General features: G+C 50.1%; 1 protein-coding gene across 4 annotated transcripts in view; it reads left to right on the top strand.

Moving 5' to 3' along the window:
* LOC127574711 (guanine nucleotide-binding protein G(s) subunit alpha) overlaps positions 1-22,737 on the top strand; it is a 328,685-nt gene that overhangs the window by 234,017 nt on the left and 71,931 nt on the right. The gene's annotated exons all lie outside the window — the stretch shown is intronic.

The following is a 22,737-nucleotide window of genomic DNA, read 5'->3' as shown; positions in this document are numbered from 1 at the left end:
AAGTGTAGACAGAGCCAGAGGAGGGGATGTTGGTTTTCACAAGTGTATACCGCCTCACAAATGCATGTTTATCATTTTACACCCATCCATTACTATTTCTGCTTCTACTACGAGTTTGGCAGTATCGTCTTGGTGAAGACCAATAAAAGTGCCCATTCAGTGTTACACTATGCTTTCTGCCTCTATGCATGGATCACCTCTATCCATAACTATCCCTCTGGAAGTCTTTGGGTTCCTTCATTAACTACCATTCTCTTACAGTCATAGAGTAATACAGCATGGAAACAGGCCCTTTGGCCCAACTCATCCATGCCAACAAGATGCCCATCTAGGCTAGTCCCATTTCCCTGAGTTTGACCCCTATCCCTCTAATCCCTGGCTGGCAGTACTTTTACCTCCCAGTTCTGGTTATGGAGGTAAGGTGTAGCAATGACTAGCTCCCAGCTACTACCTCATCACTTGACCCAGCACAGCCCTAAGATTGAATCCAGGGGCACTTCAAGAAGGCGGCATCCATCATTAAAGACCCTCACCACCAGGGACATGCCCTCTTCATGTTACTACCATCAGGGAAGAGGTACAGGAGCCTGAAGACCCACACTCAGTGATTCAGGAACAGCTTCTTCCCCTCCACCATCAGATTTCTGAAAGGTCCATGAACACTACCTCGTTATTCCTCTTTTACACTAATTATTTATTTTTGTAACTTTTAGTAATATTTATATCTTTGCACTGTACTGCTGCCACAAAACAACAAATTTCATGACATATGTCACCGATAATAAACCTGATTCTGATTCTGACTTGACCTGTATGCTTCCCATCTCCACACCAACTGATGCATCTGTCACACCATCTTTAGGGGATTTTGACTTCATCTCTGACCTGTAATCTGCATTACATTGATGCACCACGCAGCTCTGTTGCTGGAGAACAGGTACCATTGGTGGTCTGTGGGTTAAAGATTTTGTGGCTTCAAAATATCCATTTGGTCATACACTGCAAGATTTGGCAGCCACAGAATTATTAAGAATCATGCAATCTCAAGCGTGATGTTTAAAACACAAGGTAACTTCTATCCTTAAAAATGTAAGTCGACTTTAACTTAGACATTAAGTAAAGTTTGATGCAGCTAAACTAAAAATGAACCTAAGTATTCTGGTGAGGACACCCTTATTGGGAAGCAGCAATAAGAAGAGGTTTGGTTAAGATAGAGTTAAAGGGTCACAGGAGCCTGAGGGCACATACCACCAGGCTTAAGCACAGCTTCTACCCCACTGTGGTAAGACTATTGAATGGTTCCCTTATGAGATGGACTCTGACCTGATCTACCTTGTTGTGACCTTACACCTTATTGCACTGCACTTTCTCTGTAGCTGTGACACTTTACTCTGTACTGTTATTGTTTTTACCTGTACTACCTCAATGCACTCTGTACTAACTCAATGTAACTGCACTGTGTAATGAATTGACCTGTACGATCGGTATGCAAGAAAAGTTTTTCACTGTACCTCGGTACAAGTGACTATAATAAACCAATACCAAATACTAAAATACCAGAGTAATACAGCACGGAAACAGGTCCTTCAGCCCAACTCATCCATGCCGATCAAGATGCCCATAGAAATGAGTCTCATTTTCCTGCACCCCATATCCCTCCAAACCTTTCCTATCCATGTACCTGTCCAACTGTCTTTTAAATGTTGTTCATATACTTGCCTCAACCACTTCCTCTGGCAGCTTGTTCGATATACACACCGCCCTCTGTATGAAGAAGTTGCCCTTCAGGTCCCTTTTGAATCTTTCCCCTCTCACCTTAAACCTATGGGGAAAGGACTGTGCATTCACCCTATCTATGCCCCTCATGAGTTTATACACCTCTGTAAGGTCATGCCTCAGTCTCCTGCTTCAAGGAATAAAGTCCCAGCCTCTCCCTACAACTCAGGCCCTCGAGGCCTGGCGTCATTCTCGTAAATCTTTCTTTGCACTCTTTCCAGCCTCATGACATCTTTCCTATGACTGGGTGACCAAAACTGTGCACAATCTTCCAAGTGCAGTCTCACCAATCAAATTGAAAATTCTTGCCAAATATAATAATCGGCAAAAGGAAGCCAGCGTCAGAATTTGGCGTCAGATTTTTGGCTTTGCTGATGAAGGATATTCGTTGATATTTTTAAAATTCACTCAGATACTTATTGGCAACATTGTAACAATTAGAAAATTGGCATCGGGGTAGGTATAAGGTACGTCAGAGAAAATAAAGTCAATTTAAAGTTTAACAGGTGGGGGAGGGGAACTCAAACTGCAGCAACTTCTTCCTATAAAAGCCGGGTCATTTCTCCAGAAAATGCAGTGAGTGAAGGACATTTATTTGCAATGGATTTATTTATATAATTTACAGTGACTTGTAATAATGTGGTCACCACTTGACTGAGAGTGAAATTACCTAATTATCTCCACTCTGGCTGCTATAGAGATGTCACTATATGTCATCTTTATTTAAAGCTGTATGTATTTGGATGTAAGTGTGCAGAAAAGGCAATTACTTTTCCGATTTGTTTACTGTTGGCTTTACAGTTGGCAGTTTCCTTCTAACTCTTTCATGAACTGAATTGTCATGTGGGGTCCAAAAGTAAAATGGCTCATAATTCTTCCTGTGGATTTGGCCCTGTGCCGTGACCCTTGGAATTAAATGATTTCACTGGGTGATAGTGAACTCTGTGTCCTGAGGGGAAAATGTAGTTCAGTCAGTTTGTCATAGAGTAAAAACGGGCCCTTCGGCCCACCGTGTCTATGCCAACCATCATGCCTATCTATACTAATCCCTCTTACCTGCATTAATTCCATATCCCTCTGTGCCCTGCTCAGTCCAGTACCCGCCCAGATACATCTTATATGTTATTAATGTTCCTTCCTCCACCATGTCCTCTGGCAGCTCATTCCAGATACCAACGACTCTTTGTGTGAAAAAAAAATTAACCCTCAGATCCCCCTCCTTCTTGGTGGGAGCATGGAAAGAAAATACTCTTCCCTTAGCAACTGGCTCACATTTTTTTCTTGCCAAAGATCGCATGACAACAGTTTCTACTTTCCCAGAAAAATCAGCTGCTCCCTGCATTCCCAGTCTGTGTAAAGCTTCATTTATTGTTGTCTTAGGGACTTGACCCTGGATTTAGCCAGTGTGGACTGCCAACTATATGGTAGATTTTGAGAACCCTTTGTGAAGTATGCTTGCTATTTTATTCCACTACCCAATGAGAGGAAATCCACAGCAGTGTCTGTACTAGATCATCAAACTGCACAGTGGAAATATCTTCAGAGGTATTACATGAGTCATCTGTTTGGATTTATGTATAGGGAGTTCTGCACTTGTGCACCAACTGCCATAACATTGAGGAGCTTGAAAGGGAGGGGAGATAATTGTGCCTTTAAAACTATCCAGTTTTACAAAGAGTTTATTTTTCTTTCCTAAGTAACAGCAGTTCTTCACGGGGGGAACACTGGAGAAGGATTTTTTAGGCACGGTGTCAGATTTTGTTTGACGGTCCTCCTGGGAGTTTTTAATGGTGCTGCATAAATGTTGGCAGTTGTATTTCAAAAATATTTTGTAGGAAATATTCTATTTAAACATCAGTTTTAACTGGAAAATGCTTCCATTTAAGTTTTGGTTGGTTGGGCTTTCGTGCTGTTGCAGGTGTTGAGGATGCACCTGCTTCGGGACAGTAACAATCCCACAAAGCCTGGGGTGAGCCCCATTTGTTCAAGGCCACTCTCTACATAACTCCATCATATTAATAGCTTTATCCTCATGTTGGGAAGTTACCTCAGATTCTCATGTTTGGAAGGATTGTTTGAACACACAACAGTACAGCACAGGGGCAGACCCTTCAGCCCCTACTGTCTGTGCCGCACATGATGCCAAATTAAACTTCTGCCTGCACATGAGCCATATCTCTCCAAATATTGTCCTTGTCCATCAATCAGAGGGCAACTTCATAAATTGGTGAAGGGTTGTACGAATCCAAACCCAAGGCCTTGTGAATGTGTTAGCATGCTCAGGAGAAGTACTGGACTTCAAATCACAATAAGTTCTTCTTTGGAGAGTGCACCACATGACCGTTCTCTTGTCTTTGAAAAGTCTGTGGGGGGGGGGGGGGGGGGGGGAAGGAGAAAACAGGCCATACAGGCTAAAGCTGTTTGGTCAGGTTTATGTACAGGTCAGATAGTACAGAGTGGAGGGTCAAAGCAGGGCCAGTAATAGAGTCTTGGCACAGAGCTGGTAGGACAACTGCTTCATGGCCACATTGTATATTGGCACTGAAGTTAACTGACCTTGGACAATAATGCAAGGTTAGCTGACTGAGATATTTCAGTGACACTCTTTGTTAGCCCATGACGCAGTGTGAGCACCACACAATGAAAGGTGCAACGCACAAAACACTGGAGGAACTCAGCGGGTCAGGCAGCATCCACAGGGGGGAAATGGACAGTCGATGTTTCAGGTTGAGACTCTTCATCTGGAAGTCCAGAAGAAGGGTCTCAACTTGTAACATTGACTGTCTATTTCCCACCACAGATGCTGCCTGACCCACTGAGTTCCTCCAGTGTTTTGTGTGTTGCTCCAGATTCCAGCATCTGCAGTCTCTGGTGTCTCCGCAATGAAAGGTGAAGCAGGTGAATGGGGGAATGTCGCTGTGCTGTAGAATTGGGTTCCATTCTTTCTATGCGGTCTTCGGTCCCCTTGTTGTATCTGGCTGTTGACAGGCAAGGGCAAGAGCAGAAACTATTTAAGGACCATTAACATTTTTAGAATATTTATGGATTCTTAATTTTCAGTGGAAGTCTCTTGGGTTTTGTTGTAGTTGGCTTTTTATTCTTATGTGTGGTTCGGTTCTATTTTACATTATGTTGTCATAATTTTTGTAATAGATTTTAATTTTATAATTTGTAAATCTCCAACACATTAAGCAATGTCACAGCCTAGACCCTGGCTGGTAAGCGGCTCACCATATTGGTGTCTGCTTATTTATCTTTTTAATTTATTATTTTAACCATTCCCAATTTCCATCTCATGATGGTTATTATAGAGGAGCTACAATGACTGTCCACAGAGTAACTGTGAGACAGGGAGAAGGGTTACATCACGGGCACATCCCTCCCCACCATCGGTAGTATCTACAGGAGACACTGCCTCAAGAAGGCAACATCTATCATCAAATATCCCCACCAGCCGGGCCATGCCGACTTCTCGCAGCTACCATCGGGCAGGAGGTACTGAAGTCCCACACCACCAGGTTCAAGAACAGCTACTTCCCTTCAGCCATTTGGTTCTTGAACCAACCAGCACAACCCTAATCACTACCTCAGTATAGCAACACTATGACCACTTTGCACTACAATGAACTTTGTTTTCTTTGTTCTAATTGTGTTCTTTCTTGTATAATTTTATATAATTTATGTTTAATTTATGTTTTTCTTGTGAATGTTTTGTCTAATGCTATGTGCCTGTGATGCTGCCACAAGTAAGCTTTTCGTTGCGCCTGTGCATATAACAGTGACAATAAACTCAAACTCAAAACTCAAGTACAATCCAGGAAGAATACTTTCCCCTTCCATTTCCAGGATTTCCTTTGTAGTTCACAGAATGTAGCAGCCAGAAGAACGATTCCAACAAGGACTTAATGAGTCTTGCACTCATATTATGTTCGGGCTGTTTGCAGTCCATTTGTTAGCTGCCAGGTTGGATTTACAGTGTATGGAGTAGCCATCCGAACATAATAGAGGTCTTCTCCCCTGAACTATTGCATGACTGATGCCAACAACACTGTTACTGCAGCAAATGTGTCCCAAAGCACAGTACAGGAGTTTTATCAAACAGAATTTGATTCCTAACCATAGAAGGAGGAGCAAGGGTCAGACCAAAAACTTGGTCAAAAAGGGAGATTTCAAATAGACTGAGGGAGGGTCTTCCAGAGCCGGGTGTCGAGGCGGCTGAAAGCATGGCTTGCCAATGGTAGAGCGATGAAAGCTCAAGGTCAGGACTAATGTATGGTTATATAATGCCTGCTTAATGTGTTCCTTTCAGATCATCTCTTTGGTCTGATAAGGAGCGATGCTTTTATATAAAACAACAGTTTATCTACAGAGCTTAGTGCTGCCAGAACTAAATCTGTGTGAACAGAGCTGTGATCTGTGCTGTGGAATGTCTTTCATGATATCTTTCCTTAACGTAAGCAAATAGACACTGAAATTAACAAAACTTGCCTCCTTGCAAGGTTTAAATGCCTTGATATTACCATTTTTCCCACACGTTTTTTTCCAACTAGACCAAAATTCAGAGAGATTAAAAGTAGTAATTTCCATGACACGTTCTGTCAGGACATGTTAATATTTCAGTCAATGAAATAAATCAATTTCTCATTGAATACAACAGTTCGATCTAATTACACGGAACCAGTTAGATGCAAAACCAGAAAATGCTGGAAACATTTAGCAAATGCGGCAGCATCAATGGAAAGAGAAACAGAGTTAATGCTTCAGGTCACTCTGTGGAACATCACTGATCAGTGGTTTAACACCAGATAACACATTTACTTGAATCCATTTGAAACAAAGTTTGCTGTGGTTGCATGTAAACATTGGAAAAATCCTCCTTGGAAAAACTAAGGAAGGCAATAAGTTTGAAAATTACAAACTGCAGGTGCTAGGAATCTGAAACAAAAACAGAAAATGCTGGGAATACTCAGCAGGTCGGGCAGCATCTGTGGAGGGAGAAGCAGAGCTAATGTTTCAGGTTGAAGACCCCTCATTTGAACACCAAGACCTCCAAGCCAGCAGCGAATTCTCCTGTGTGCTTCGGAGGCATGAAAATAAAACACAACATTTAACCTCTCTGAGTGCCAAAAACGAAAAGCAAAACCTACCTCAATGTTATGGACAGTCTATAGCAAGTACCTCAAAACCCTGGTGAAATACCACTACTTTTGGCTCCACAAGATCTTCCAAATCCACTGAAGGAACCAATGTCAGTGCTGTCTCTCAGGCCAACATCCCCAGCATCGACCACGTTCTGTGAGCTTCAGTGGGTAATCCGCACCTCTGAGCTCCGACACACCACACAGTTTCTAGGACAGAGGGAACGTTCCACCATCGCCCTTGGATTAAGATGTGACATCCTCACCGACCCACAGTAATCTCTGGCCCAAGTGGTGGAGAAACTTCTGAGAAAGTGCTCGTCGCTTCAGGTCTCTCCAACAGGAACACACAGAGCCAATCACAAACAGAAGAGGAAGCGCGCAACGTTCGAATCGGCCCCTGTCTATTTCCTCCAGTCCCACCCATGATAGATCTGTGGATCCCGCAGAGGATCCATCAGTTATCGCTAGGATGCCGCCACAATGCAGCTGGAACAGTGGCCATTTCACCACTCCGGTGACCCATGTCGTGCACGTTCTCCCCATATCTACATGGCTTTCCCCCAGCTGCTCTGGTTTCTTCCCATGTCCCAAAGACGTGAGGATTGCTGGGTTAATTGGCCACTGAAAATTCCCCCTGGTGTGTAGGTGAGTGGTAGAATCTGGGGAATGTTGATGGGAATGTGGGAAGAATAAGTTACGGAGAAAGTTAGTGGAGGGGTGGGATTTGCTGCGTGAGCTGAAATAGCCTTTCATGTGTCATGCAAATATGGAAATCTCAGAACAAATCATTCTTATGCCCCCTAGTTTCACACACCCCTCTTGTGGGAATCAGTTTTAGACACCCCTCCCTTGGATAGTATTTCCAAGTGGAAGCACTGAAAACCCTCTCGCTTCAGGAGAAAGTGAAGTATTTTTACCAGGGAAGAGCATAAGTGAAATCAAGAAATAAAGATAAGATACCTTTATTAGTCCCATGTACATCGAAACACACAGTGAAATGCATCTTTTTTGCATAGAGTGTTCTGAGGGCAGCCCGCAAGTGTCGCCACGCCTCTGGCGCCAACATAGCACGCCCACAACTTCCTAACCTGTGCGTCTTTGGAATGTGGGAGGAAACCGGAGCACCCGGAGGAAACCCACGCAGACACGGGGAGAACGTACAAACTCCTTACAGACAGCAGCGGGAATTGAACCCGGGTCGCTGGCGCTGTAATAGCGTTACGCTAACCGTTACACTACCGTCCCAAGCCCAAATCAGCCATGATCAAATGGCAGAACAGACTCGGTGGGCCAAGTGGCCTGATTCTGTTCCTATGTGTTATGGAACACCCAAAAAGAATAGACACAAGGCAATTGAGGGGATCCTGGTCAAGTGATTGAGGGCAAAGAGAGTAGCAGGTTGTAGAGTCACTGAGTTGTACAGCAGAGGAACACAACTGCACCAACAGCATAATGCACGTTAGTGTAGCGGTTAGCGCGACGCTATTACAGCGCCAGCAATTGGGGTTCGATTCCCGTCGCTGTCTGTAAGGAGTTTTTACATTCTCCCCATGTCTGCGTGGGTTTCCTCTGAGTGCTCCGGTTTCCTCCCACATTCCAAAAGATGTACGGGTAGGTTAATATGGTTTTAAAATGGGCGGCGCGGACTCGTTGGGCTGGAAGGGCCTGTGACCACGCTGTAAATAAAATAAAAAAAACATTGAACTCTCCAACTTCAGGTTAACTGCTCCCTCTCTGTCCCTTTTCCCTCTCCCCCCGATCTACCCAGTTCCTCCGACACCCACCCGAGCCCCCCATCACCCTGTTTCTTTCCCCTCTTCCACCCGCTTCCGCTGGGTCCCCTGCCCCACCCTGGTCTGCACTCCCCACCTCCCTCCCTCGATTCCATGCTCCGCCGTCCGTTCCTGTCAGATTCCATTACCTGCAGCCCTTTGGCACAGCCTCTGTCGCTAGTCCCACTCCCCCCTCCTCCATCTGCCCATCACCCCTCCTCACCTGAATCCACCTACCGCTTGCTCCGCTCCTCCCCCTCAACTCTTTATAAGACCATAAGGCAAAGGAACAGAAGTCGGCCATTCGGCTCATCGAGTCTGCTCTGCCATTCTGTCATGGCTGATCCACTCCCCCACCTTCTCACCATAACCTTTGATGCCCTGGCTACTCAGATACCTATCAATCTCTGCCTTAAATATACCCAATGACTTTGCCTCCGCAGCCGCCCATGGCAACAAATTCCACAGATTCACCACTCTCTGGCTAAAGAAATTTCTCTTCGTCTTTGTTCTGAATGGGCTCCCTTCAATCCTGAAGTCGTGCCCTCTTGTACTAGACTCCCCTACCATGGGAAACAACTTGGCCACATCTACTCTGTACATATCTACTCTATCTTATACTGGTTATCCCTCCACTATCTTTCAGTCCAGATGAAGGGTCTCACCCAGAAACGTCGACGGTCCATTTCCCTCCACAGGCGCTGCCTGACCCCACTGAGTTTCTGAGCCTGATGGTGCGTGTTTTCACACCTTTGTATCGTCTGCCCAGTGGATGGTGGGGGAGAAGAGAGAATGACCTGGGCAGGAGGGGTCATTGATTACGTTGGATGCTTTCCTGAGGCAGCAGCAAGTGCAGACGGAGTCCACTGAGGGTAGGCTTGTTTTCATGATGGACTGAGCTGTGTGTCCACAACGCAATGCAATTTCTTGCTGTCTCGGGCAGATCAATTGCCAGACCAAGCCGTGATGCATCCGGATAGGATGCTTTCTGTGGTGCATCTATAAAAACTGGTGAGGCTCATCAGGGACGTGCCAAATTCCCTTAGCCTTTGTGAGGCAGTAGAGGCACCGGTGCGCTTTCCTGGCCAGCAGCAGTCAGTAAATGTGGGTCAGGTGACGAGCAGGTCAGTCTAACACATCTGCCAGGTTATCTGTTCATTCCTGTGCACTTAAATATGGCGGTGCCCAAAGAGTATTGCTATATATAACGGGCACAGTGGCTGGCTTCATATTGGCTTTGATGAGTTGGTGCAAATGTTTTTCAAAATTAGAATTTACCACCTTTCATCTATTCCTCATACTTCCTTGAAACCAGCCACGTTATCCAGAGACACAAGAGACTGCGGACACTGGAATCTGAAGCGAAAGCAGGCTGCTGGAACAGCTCAGGGGTGTCAGGCAGCATCTGTGGACGTAAAGGGATAGACAACGTTTCGGGTCCTGACGAAGGGGTCTCAACCCGAAATGTCACCCTCCCTCTGCCTCTACAGATACTGCCTGACCCGCTGAGTTCCTTCAGCAGTTTGTTCTCTGCTCCAGCCATGTTATCCGCTGCAGACATGACAGGGTAGCGGGCACTGTTTATAAAATGTAGGCTGAGGGCTGGTGATCCAGGGCTCCCACCAGCTGTATCCCCATGTTTCCACAATCTAACCGTGCATTGTGAAGTCTGGTTTCCACTGAAGCAAGAGTGATCATTTTTTTCCCTTTGGCAGAGCTGGCTTTTCTTTGGTTGAGTTTGAGTCCAGTCCCTCTGTTGTTTGACTGATTGCTGGAATAATTCCCCAAGGGAAGGCGGGAGGGGAACGAGTGCCCGTTTCAGAGAGGCAAGTCAGTCTGGTTGCTGCCAAAATGAACTTGAGTCCAGGAATCTGCCTTGTTTTCACAGTTCGCAGCTTGGGCCTCACAGTTCACCAGTGGAGAGGCACACTCGCAGCAAAGGCTATACTGGAGGCTCCTCCGTCTGTGGGGAACACTGCTCTGTAACCGTTCTGCATATACTCACTCTGTCAGAGCACAGAGTCGGTGTGCACTCCCTCACACTGCTCTCTGCACTCTCCCTCACACTGCTCTCTGCACTCTCCCTCACACTGCGCTCTCTGCACTCCCTCACACTGATCTCTTCACTCTCCCTCACACTGCGCTCTCTGCACTCCCTCACACTGCGCTCTCTGCACTCCCTCACACTGCTCTCTGCACTCTCCCTCACACTGCTCTCTGCACTCTCCCTCACACTGCGCTCTCTGCACTCTCCCTCACACTGCGCTCTCTGCACTCTCCCTCACACTGCTCTCTGCACTCCCTCACACTGCTCTCTGCACTCCCTCACACTGTGCTCTCTGCACTCTCCCTCACACTGTGCTCCCTGCAATCTCCCTCACACTGCGCTCTCTGCACTCTCCCTCACACTGCGCTCTCTGCACTCTCCACACACTGCGCTCCCTGCACTCTCCCTCACACTGCGCTCTCTGCACTCTCCCTCACACTGCTCTCTGCACTCTCCCTCACACTGTGCTCTCTGCACTCTCCCTCACACTGCGCTCCCTGCACTCCCTCACACTGCTCTCTGCACTCTCCCTCATACTGCTCTCTGCACTCTCCCTCACACTGCGCTCTCTGCACTCTCCCTCACACTGCGCTCTCTGCACTCCCTCACACTGCTCTCTGCACTCTCCCTCACACTGCTCTCTGCACTCTCCCTCACACTGCTCTCTGCACTCTCCCTCACACTGCGCACTCTGCACTCTCCCTCACACTGCGCTCTCTGCACTCTCCACACACTGCGCTCTCTGCACTCCCTCACACTGCTCTCTGCACTCCCTCACACTGCTCTCTGCACTCTCCCTCACACTGCTCTCTGCACTCCCTCACACTGCGCTCTCTGCACTCTCCCTCACACTGCTCTCTGCACTCTCCCTCACACTGCTCTCTGCACTCTCCACACACTGCGCTCTCTGCACTCTCCCTCACACTGCTCTCTGCACTCTCCACACACTGCGCTCTCTGCACTCTCCCTCGCACTGCGCTCTCTGCACTCCCTCACACTGCTCTCTGCACTCTTCCTCACACTGCTCTCTGCACTCTCCCTCACACTGCGCTCCCTGCACTCTCCCTCACACTGCGCTCTCTGCACTCTCCCTCACACTGCGCTCTCTGCACTCTCCCTCACACTGCGCTCTCTGCACTCTCCCTCACACTGCGCTCTCTGCACTCTCCACACACTGCGCTCTCTGCACTCCCTCACACTGCTCTCTGCACTCCCTCACACTGCGCTCTCTGCACTCTCCCTCACACTGCGCTCTCTGCACTCCCTCACACTGCTCTCTGCACTCTCCCTCACACTGCTCTCTGCACTCTCCCTCACACTGCTCTCTGCACTCTCCACACATTGCGCTCTCTGCACTCTCCCTCACACTGCTGTCTGCACTCTCCACACACTGCGCTCTCTGCACTCTCCCTCGCACTGCGCTCTCTGCACTCCCTCACACTGCTCTCTGCACTCTCCCTCACACTGTGCTCCCTGCACTCTCCCTCACACTGCGCTCTCTGCACTCCCTCACACTGTGCTCTCTGCACTCCCTCACACTGCGCTCCCTGCACTCTCCCTCACACTGCGCTCTCTGCACTCTCCCTCACACTGTGCTCCCTGCACTCTCCCTCACACTGCACTCTCCCTCACACTGCGCTCTCTGCACTCTCCCTCACACTGCGCTCTCTGCACTCTCCACACACTGCGCTCTCTGCACTCTCCACACACTGCGCTCTCTGCACTCTCTTTCACACTGCTCTCTGCACTCCCTCACACTGCGCTCTCTGCACTCCCTCACACTGCGCTCTCTGCACTCCCTCACACTGCTCTCTGCACTCTCCCTCACACTGCGCTCTGCACTCCCTCACACTGCTCTCTGCACTCCCTCACACTGCGCTCTCTGCACTCTCCACACACTGCGCTCTCTGCACTCTCTTTCACACTGCTCTCTGCACTCCCTCACACTGCGCTCTCTGCACTCCCTCACACTGCGCTCTCTGCACTCCCTCACACTGCTCTCTGCACTCTCCCTCACACTGCGCTCTGCACTCCCTCACACTGCTCTCTGCACTCCCTCACACTGCGCTCCCTGCACTCTCCCTCACACTGCGCTCTCTGCACTCCCTCACACTGCTCTCTGCACTCTCCCTCACACTGCTCGCTGCACTCTCCCTCACACTGCGCTCTCTGCACTCTCCCTCACACTGCTCTCTGCACTCTCCCTCACACTGCTCTCTGCACTCTCCACACACTGCGCTCTCTGCACTCTCCCTCGCACTGCGCTCTCTGCACTCTCCCTCGCACTGCGCTCTCTGCACTCCCTCACACTGCTCTCTGCACTCTCCCTCACACTGCTCTCTGCACTCTCCCTCACACTGTGCTCCCTGCACTCTCCCTCACACTGCGCTCTCTGCACTCCCTCACACTGTGCTCTCTGCACTCCCTCACACTGCGCTCTCTGCACTCTCCCTCACATTGCTCCCTGAACTCTCCCTCACACTGCGCTCCCTGCACTCTCCCTCACACTGCGCTCTCTGCACTCTCCCTCACACTGTACTCCCTGCACTCTCCCTCACACTGCACTCTCCCTCACACTGCGCTCTCTGCGCTCCCTCACACTGCGCTCTCTGCGCTCCCTCACACTGCGCTCTCTGCACTCCCTCACACTGCGCTCTCTGCACTCTCCCTCACACTGCTCTCTGCACTCTCCCTCACACTGCTCTCTGCACTCTCCACACACTGCGCTCTCTGCACTCTCCCTCGCACTGCGCTCTCTGCACTCTCCCTCGCACTGCGCTCTCTGCACTCCCTCACACTGCTCTCTGCACTCTCCCTCACACTGTGCTCCCTGCACTCTCCCTCACACTGCGCTCTCTGCACTCCCTCACACTGTACTCTCTGCACTCCCTCACACTGCGCTCTCTGCACTCTCCCTCACATTGCTCCCTGAACTCTCCCTCACACTGCGCTCTCTGCACTCTCCCTCACACTGCGCTCTCTGCACTCTCCCTCACACTGCTCTCTGCACTCCCTCACACTGCTCTCTGCACTCCCTCACACTGTGCTCTCTGCACTCTCCCTCACACTGTGCTCCCTGCACTCTCCCTCACACTGCGCTCTCTGCACTCTCCCTCACACTGCGCTCTCTGCACTCTCCACACACTGCGCTCCCTGCACTCTCCCTCACACTGCGCTCTCTGCACTCTCCCTCACACTGCTCTCTGCACTCTCCCTCACACTGTGCTCTCTGCACTCTCCCTCACACTGCGCTCCCTGCACTCCCTCACACTGCTCTCTGCACTCTCCCTCATACTGCTCTCTGCACTCTCCCTCACACTGCGCTCTCTGCACTCTCCCTCACACTGCGCTCTCTGCACTCCCTCACACTGCTCTCTGCACTCTCCCTCACACTGCTCTCTGCACTCTCCCTCACACTGCTCTCTGCACTCTCCCTCACACTGCGCTCTCTGCACTCTCCCTCACACTGCGCTCTCTGCACTCTCCACACACTACGCTCTCTGCACTCCCTCACACTGCTCTCTGCACTCCCTCACACTGCTCTCTGCACTCTCCCTCACACTGCTCTCTGCACTCCCTCACACTGCGCTCTCTGCACTCTCCCTCACACTGCTCTCTGCACTCTCCCTCACACTGCTCTCTGCACTCTCCACACACTGCGCTCTCTGCACTCTCCCTCACACTGCTCTCTGCACTCTCCACACACTGCGCTCTCTGCACTCTCCCTCGCACTGCGCTCTCTGCACTCCCTCACACTGCTCTCTGCACTCTTCCTCACACTGCTCTCTGCACTCTCCCTCACACTGCGCTCCCTGCACTCTCCCTCACACTGCGCTCTCTGCACTCTCCCTCACACTGCGCTCTCTGCACTCTCCCTCACACTGCGCTCTCTGCACTCTCCCTCACACTGCGCTCTCTGCACTCTCCACACACTGCGCTCTCTGCACTCCCTCACACTGCTCTCTGCACTCCCTCACACTGCGCTCTCTGCACTCTCCCTCACACTGCGCTCTCTGCACTCCCTCACACTGCTCTCTGCACTCTCCCTCACACTGCTCTCTGCACTCTCCCTCACACTGCTCTCTGCACTCTCCACACATTGCGCTCTCTGCACTCTCCCTCACACTGCTGTCTGCACTCTCCACACACTGCGCTCTCTGCACTCTCCCTCGCACTGCGCTCTCTGCACTCCCTCACACTGCTCTCTGCACTCTCCCTCACACTGTGCTCCCTGCACTCTCCCTCACACTGCGCTCTCTGCACTCCCTCACACTGTGCTCTCTGCACTCCCTCACACTGCGCTCTGCACTCTCCCTCACACTGCGCTCTCTGCACTCTCCCTCACACTGTGCTCCCTGCACTCTCCCTCACACTGCACTCTCCCTCACACTGCGCTCTCTGCACTCTCCCTCACACTGCGCTCTCTGCACTCTCCACACACTGCGCTCTCTGCACTCTCCACACACTGCGCTCTCTGCACTCTCTTTCACACTGCTCTCTGCACTCCCTCACACTGCGCTCTCTGCACTCCCTCACACTGCGCTCTCTGCACTCCCTCACACTGCTCTCTGCACTCTCCCTCACACTGCGCTCTGCACTCCCTCACACTGCGCTCTGCACTCCCTCACACTGCGCTCTCTGCACTCTCCACACACTGCGCTCTCTGCACTCTCTTTCACACTGCTCTCTGCACTCCCTCACACTGCGCTCTCTGCACTCCCTCACACTGCGCTCTCTGCACTCCCTCACACTGCTCTCTGCACTCTCCCTCACACTGCGCTCTGCACTCCCTCACACTGCTCTCTGCACTCCCTCACACTGCGCTCCCTGCACTCTCCCTCACACTGCGCTCTCTGCACTCCCTCACACTGCTCTCTGCACTCTCCCTCACACTGCTCGCTGCACTCTCCCTCACACTGCGCTCTCTGCACTCTCCCTCACACTGCTCTCTGCACTCTCCCTCACACTGCTCTCTGCACTCTCCACACACTGCGCTCTCTGCACTCTCCCTCGCACTGCGCTCTCTGCACTCTCCCTCGCACTGCGCTCTCTGCACTCCCTCACACTGCTCTCTGCACTCTCCCTCACACTGCTCTCTGCACTCTCCCTCACACTGTGCTCCCTGCACTCTCCCTCACACTGCGCTCTCTGCACTCCCTCACACTGTGCTCTCTGCACTCCCTCACACTGCGCTCTCTGCACTCTCCCTCACATTGCTCCCTGAACTCTCCCTCACACTGCGCTCCCTGCACTCTCCCTCACACTGCGCTCTCTGCACTCTCCCTCACACTGTACTCCCTGCACTCTCCCTCACACTGCACTCTCCCTCACACTGCGCTCTCTGCGCTCCCTCACACTGCGCTCTCTGCGCTCCCTCACACTGCGCTCTCTGCACTCCCTCACACTGCGCTCTCTGCACTCTCCCTCACACTGCTCTCTGCACTCTCCCTCACACTGCTCTCTGCACTCTCCACACACTGCGCTCTCTGCACTCTCCCTCGCACTGCGCTCTCTGCACTCTCCCTCGCACTGCGCTCTCTGCACTCCCTCACACTGCTCTCTGCACTCTCCCTCACACTGCTCTCTGCACTCTCCCTCACACTGTGCTCCCTGCACTCTCCCTCACACTGCGCTCTCTGCACTCCCTCACACTGTACTCTCTGCACTCCCTCACACTGCGCTCTCTGCACTCTCCCTCACATTGCTCCCTGAACTCTCCCTCACACTGCGCTCCCTGCACTCTCCCTCACACTGCGCTCTCTGCACTCTCCCTCACACTGTACTCCCTGCACTCTCCCTCACACTGCACTCTCCCTCACACTGCGCTCTCTGCGCTCCCTCACACTGCGCTCTCTGCGCTCCCTCACACTGCGCTCTCTGCACTCCCTCACACTGCGCTCTCTGCACTCCCTCACACTGCGCTCTCTGCACTCTCCCTCACACTGTGCTCCCTGCACTCTCCATCACACTGCGCTCTCTGCACTCCCTCACACTGTGCTCTCTGCACTCTCCCTCACACTGCGCTCTCTGCACTCTCCCTCACACTGCGCTCTCTGTCTGGATGCACTTCACTTTGTTACCTCTTGCTCACTTGTTTTCTCTGGGTCACTCTCCCATTGTCTGCACTCTCAGGCCCTCTCTCAGCCTTGGTGCCTGACTCACTCTGTCCCCTCGGCCCTCAGACCCTCACTCGCTCTATCCCCTCGATTCCTCATTCTGACCCCTCAGGCCCCTGCTCTTCCTCTCCCTCCCTCTCTCTCTCCTCAGTGCTCAGACCCTACCTCTCTCCCTTTGCAACCGCGTCTTCTCTCGGCATTCACTCATTTTGTGCTCTCATGCTCCCTGTCTCTGCACGTGCTTGCACTCTCTCTCTTTGTGCATTCTCTCTCATTTTCTCTGTTCACTTGCTCCCTCTGTACTTTCCCTGTGCTCACTCACTCCCTCCCTGTTTGCCGTCACTCTGATTGCTCTCTCTGCGCTCCCTCCCTCTCTCTGCGCTCTCTCCCTCTCTCTATGTTCTCTCCCCCTCTCTGCGCTCCCACCCTCTCCCTGCACTCCCTCTCTCTCTGCGCTCACTCTCAGTCTCTGCACTTTCTCTCTCTCTGTGCTCTCTACCTCTGCACTCAGTATCTCTCTCCATGCTTGCTCATGTCCTCAGCGCTCCCTTTTTCACTCTCTCTGCACTCTTTCTGTCTCTTTTTCTCTTTCTCTGCACACTCTTTCTCTATCCCTTTCACTCTCTCTGCTCTCTCTTGCTCTCTCTCTGCACATCTGCGCTCTCTCTACCTCTTTCTTTCTCTCTCTGTCTCTGTGCGTGCTCTCTGGACATAGGTTCTCAGACCCCTGCATGCCCAACCCTGAAACAACCATTGCATCATTCCCCAAGGGCTGACTCATCTGTTTGGGCAGGTCCTGCGGTGTGGTACCTGCGGCAGGACACATACTTGCCTGTGCAGCGGTCCCTTCCGACAGAACAGCATGATGCCCTGTGTTTATTTCTAACCTCGCTACAGCAGTGGGCTTTCCCTTTGAAGCCTCTGAATGACCCAGATTGCTAGTTAGATGACGTGTGGTGCTTCCCTCCGCAGTGTGGAAGTGAGCGTCGACTGTCTCCTTGCTGACATGTGTGCCATTGTCAACAAAGGCCAGAGGAAAGCAAAGCTTCCACTGATCTGCACAACCATGTGACTGTAAAGAGCAGGTGGAGCTCCCATTCTGGGCCGCAGTGTCTGCTCAGGAGCCACTTGCTTACTTCATAAACAACCCACACGTTTTCAGTGTGATATCCCACTGGCAAATCTTGCTTCCATTTTTCTGTCCTTTTTGCATTCCCAAATCCACAAGCTAATCGTAATCACTTAACATCCTACTTCTCATTTTTTTGGAATCCTAAAAGGATTATGTGGGACATGGACAGGCTAGAAAGCAGGAAACTTTTCTGCGTAGCCCAGCTGTTCAAATCTAGTGTTTAGGGTGAGGGATGAGAGGTTTAGAGGGGATCTGAGGGGGAACCTTTTCACTCAGAGGGTGGTTCGAATCTCGAGCACATTGCCTGAGAAGGTGGTGGAGTATCAGCAAGTAACAAATATCTGGACAAACACTTGAATCACCAAGGTATGGAAGACTATTGACCAAGTGCTGATAAATGCAAATAGTATCAATAGGTATTGATTCATAAGTTTGTTAATTAGTATCAATAGGTATTGATTAGTAAATTTGTGGATGATACTAAAATTGGTGGTGTGGTCGCAGTTGAGTTTATTGTCATATGTACAATGACAAACTTACTTGCAGCAGCATCACAGGCACAAAGCATCGTGTAAGCAGCATTCACAAGAAAAACATAAATTAAACACAAATTATACACAATTTATACAAGAAAGAACGCAATTAGAACAAAAACAAAGTCCACTTTAGTGCAAAGTGATTAAAGTGATCACGGTGTTGCTAAACTGCAGCGATTAGGGTTGTGCTGGTTGGTTCAAGAACCAAATGGTTGAAGGGAAGCAGCTGTTCCTGAACCTGGTGATGTGGGACTTCAGGCTTCTGTACCTCCTGCCCGATGGTAGCTGCGAGAAGATGGCATGGCCCGGATGGTGGGGATCTTTGATGATGGATGTTGCCTCCTTGAGGCAGCGCCTCCTGTAGATACTACCAGTGGTGGGGAGGGATGTGCCCATGATGTATTGGGCAGAGTCCACTATTCTCTGCAGCTTCTCATGTTCCTGTGCATTCAAATTGCCGTACCAGACCGTGATGTAACGTCAGGATACTTCCAACAGTACATCTATAGAAATTTGTTAGAGTGTTCGGTGACAAGCTGACAGTGAAGAAATTTGTCTATGGCTACAACAGGACCTAGACCAACTTGGAAAATGGGCCAAGGAATGGCAGATGCAATTCAGCTAGAAGTGTACAGTGATGCAGTTTGGGAAGTTAAACCAGGGCAGGACATGCACAGTGAGTGAGCGGGCCCTGAGAGGTGGTTTGGAATAACAGCTGCAAGTGGCTCATGGACTGCCCTTCTCCCGGATCCCTCTGATCCTGCCTCTTGACTTCCTGGCCATGCCCCAGTCCACTGTGGCACAGCTGGTAGAGCTGCTGCCTCACAGGTCCAACAACCCAGGTTCAATCCTGACCTCGGGCACTCTCAATGCAGACTTCACATATACTCCCTGTGACTGCATGAGTTTCCGCCATTTCCTTGTGGATTCCCTAACCCTATGCATCTCAAAGATGTGCAGTTTGGAAAGTTAATGGACCACATATATTGCCATTAGTGTGTTGGCAAGTAGTAGAATCGGTGGGGGGGGGGGGGGGGGGTGCGGGGAGGTTGATGAGGATGTGGAGAAAATAAGGTTAGTGCAGGATTTGTGTAAATGGGTGCTTGAAGGTCGGTGTGGATCCATTGTGCCACAGGGAAAAGACCCTGTTTCCATGCTGTATATCTCCATGAATCATAGTTCCCCCTCCACATCTCAACTTTTAAATTGGTCAATTGGTTTATTATTGTCACGTGTACCGAGATTCAGTGAAAAACTTTGTTTTGCATGTCATCCATACAGATCATCACATCAGTGCATTGAGGTAGTACAAGGGAAAACTAACAGAATGCAGAACAAAGTGTAGCAGTTACAGAGAAATTGCAGTGCAGGTAGACAAATAAAGTGTAAGGCCATAACGAGGTAGCTTATGAGGTCAAGAGTCCATCTTATCGTACTAGGGGACTGTTCAATGGTCTTATAACAGTGGGATAGAAGCCGTCCTTGAGCCTGGTGGTATGTGCTTTCAGGCTTTTGTATCTTCTGCCCGATGGGAAGGGGGAGAAGAGAAGATGTCTGGGGTGGGTGGGGTCTTTGATTATGTTGACTACTTTACTGAGGCAGTTGGAAATGTAGACAGAGTCCATGGAAGGGAGGCAGGTTTCCGTGATGTGCTGAACTGTGTGTTTGTGCTCTATCCAGCATTGGTTCTCCTTGGAAAATTGAGCCAGTGGATTGAAGCCAACAAGGTTTCTCCAGCTACAGCCCATAATTTCCTGACTTGCTGGGTTTGCTGCTCCTTAAAGTTACATGGTACAGGCTATGTATTGCTCTATATATTACTATGGGATCTGATTTGGAAATTTGTAACTGAAAGTATGTGTAGATGCTACAGGAGGTGTTAAGTACCCCCACTGTTGAATCTGATGCTCCAGTTCAACACTTGTTGAACTTCCAACATAAGTCCCATTATACTCAAGGCTCACATAGTGTCCAAGGTCCTTCTGCACCACTGGTAATGGGGTATCAAAAAAGTAGGAGGACTTGGAGAGAATGGAGCCAGCCCTTTCTCCAGCAGCTTCGAGTTCGCTCTAGATAAATAAAAGCGACTGGGTCTTGGAGTTCTGGGCATGGACGTACCTCTTGCTGAAGTTTATTTAAGAAAGCACTCGGACGTAATTGGGAAGTGAAGCCAGTTCCAAGGTTATACCGATCGAACCAGTGGGTCAGAACCAAAGGGACCTCATCGGCAGCAGACTGCTGTCAGAGTCAGAGTCCAAGCATTAAACTGGGGGGGGGGGGCCAAGTCTTCAAAGAGAGGCCTCCCACCTCCCAACTGTGTGAAGCGTATGAATTAGGAGCTGGGGTAGGCCACTCGGCCCCTTATTACTGGTCTGCTGTGCAGTAAGAAGGTGGCTGGTCTGACTGTAAAGTCAACTCTGTATTCTGACTTACTCATGGTAATCTTTCACCTCCGCGCTTATCAACAATATATCTATCTCTGCATTAAAAACATTCAAAGGTTCTGCTCCCCCACTTTAGAGAAAGAGACTTCCAAAGATCCCCCCCCCCCCACCGAAAGAAAAGAGTTCACCTCATCTCTTAACTGGGTGACCCCTTTATTTTTAAATGGTGACCTCTGATTTCCCCCACAATAAGATTCATCCTCCCCATACCCACCCTATCAGGACCCCACCGGATCTTGCATTTTTCAATCAAATCCCCTCCCGCTCTTCGATATTCCAGCAGATCTAACGAATTCTTCAGAGAAGCAGAGGGAAATCAAGGGTTGGCTGTGAAGTGGAGTTGGAAGATGTGGCACATTAAAATGTCACGGGAGTTTTCCGGGGGTTAAATCCCACCCTTGGCCCGGATTCTTGTCACAAGATCCTGAATTATTATTTCAATCAGGACTCCTCTTGAAAAAAATAGTTCGGCTCCACAATAATAGAACTAAGTACTGTTCGCGTTACTAAAATGCACATACAACAGAAAGAAAAATATATTACTTTGGGAGCTCATAATCCAGTCTAAAGCTTGGACTGAGCTCTAGTGTTCCAGAGTCAATGTCTGGCTTGTATCAGTGTGGTGCTGTGAGGGTGTGAGCCGAGACAGTTGCTGTTCTTTGTGGGTGAGGAAGAGTTATCATGTTCTGTTTGTAGGTCAGGAGTTAGAGGCAGGGTGGGGAGAGTAGAACAGTTTTGGTCAGGTCACCATGACTCTTGTGAAACAATGGGAGAGATAATCTGGTAACACAGTCTGGGTTAATGAGTCATCTCAACCTGTCCTGGTGGGCGTTGTGGGCTCTGCTGTCTGCTAAGTGTGAAAGGAGGAAGTGTTGTGGTGGGTGGTGGCTGTGGAAGGACAGGGGAGGTGGGTGGGTTACTCCCTGCAATCCTGTGGGTAAACCAATGGAAGCAGTGGCAAGACCAGGGATCCCATGTAGCACCTCACAAACAGTATCTTCAAAAATTGAACAGCTCAGAAATATAATGTGACCATGTTGAACTACACTAGTTTGGCTTCACGGAAGTCAGCAAAATTCAGATAATCCACCATCCAACTGTTCAGAAATCCCAGTGGTTTGGATCAGGGTCACCAGGTGATGTTTGCCGCACTACCTTCCCACCCACTGGGGCCCCAGTTCCCATCTCCCCACCCACCAGGACCCCAGTTCCCACCTTCTCACCCACTGGGATCCCAGTTCCCACCTTCCCTTCCCACCCACTGGGACCCCAGTTCCCACCTTACCACCCACTGGGACCCCAGTTCCCACCTTAGCACCCACCGGGACCCCAGTTCCCACCTTCCCACCCACCGGGACCCCAGTTCCCACCTTCCCACCTTCCCTTCCCACCCACTGGGACCCCAATTCCCCCACTCCCTTTAATTTACCTTGAAGGTTCGTTATAATCCAGTTTAATGGGTTTTTTAAAATTAATTAACGGTGTATCATCCAATAGTCTGGAAAATCAGCCTGTCGGGCACCAGAGTCTGGACCGTGCCAGATTATCGGAGTTTTACTGTATTGACGGCCAAGTGCATCCTGCCTGTTACTGCATCCTGCTCATTGCGCATGCGTCATTGCATTACACGTACCTCATTGCATTGCATGTACATCACTGCATTACACACACATCACTGTGTTGCATATGTGTCACTGCATTGCACATGCATTGCTGCACTGCATGTGCATCGCTCACAAACTACCCACTCATCTACTCTGTCTGTGGAAGAGT

The sequence above is a fragment of the Pristis pectinata genome, chromosome 9 (genome assembly GCF_009764475.1).
Source record: "Pristis pectinata isolate sPriPec2 chromosome 9, sPriPec2.1.pri, whole genome shotgun sequence".
In the NCBI taxonomy this organism is placed as follows: domain Eukaryota; kingdom Metazoa; phylum Chordata; class Chondrichthyes; order Rhinopristiformes; family Pristidae; genus Pristis; species Pristis pectinata.
Note: the sequence above shows the minus strand (reverse complement) of the source record. Positions and strands in the feature narration are given on the sequence as shown.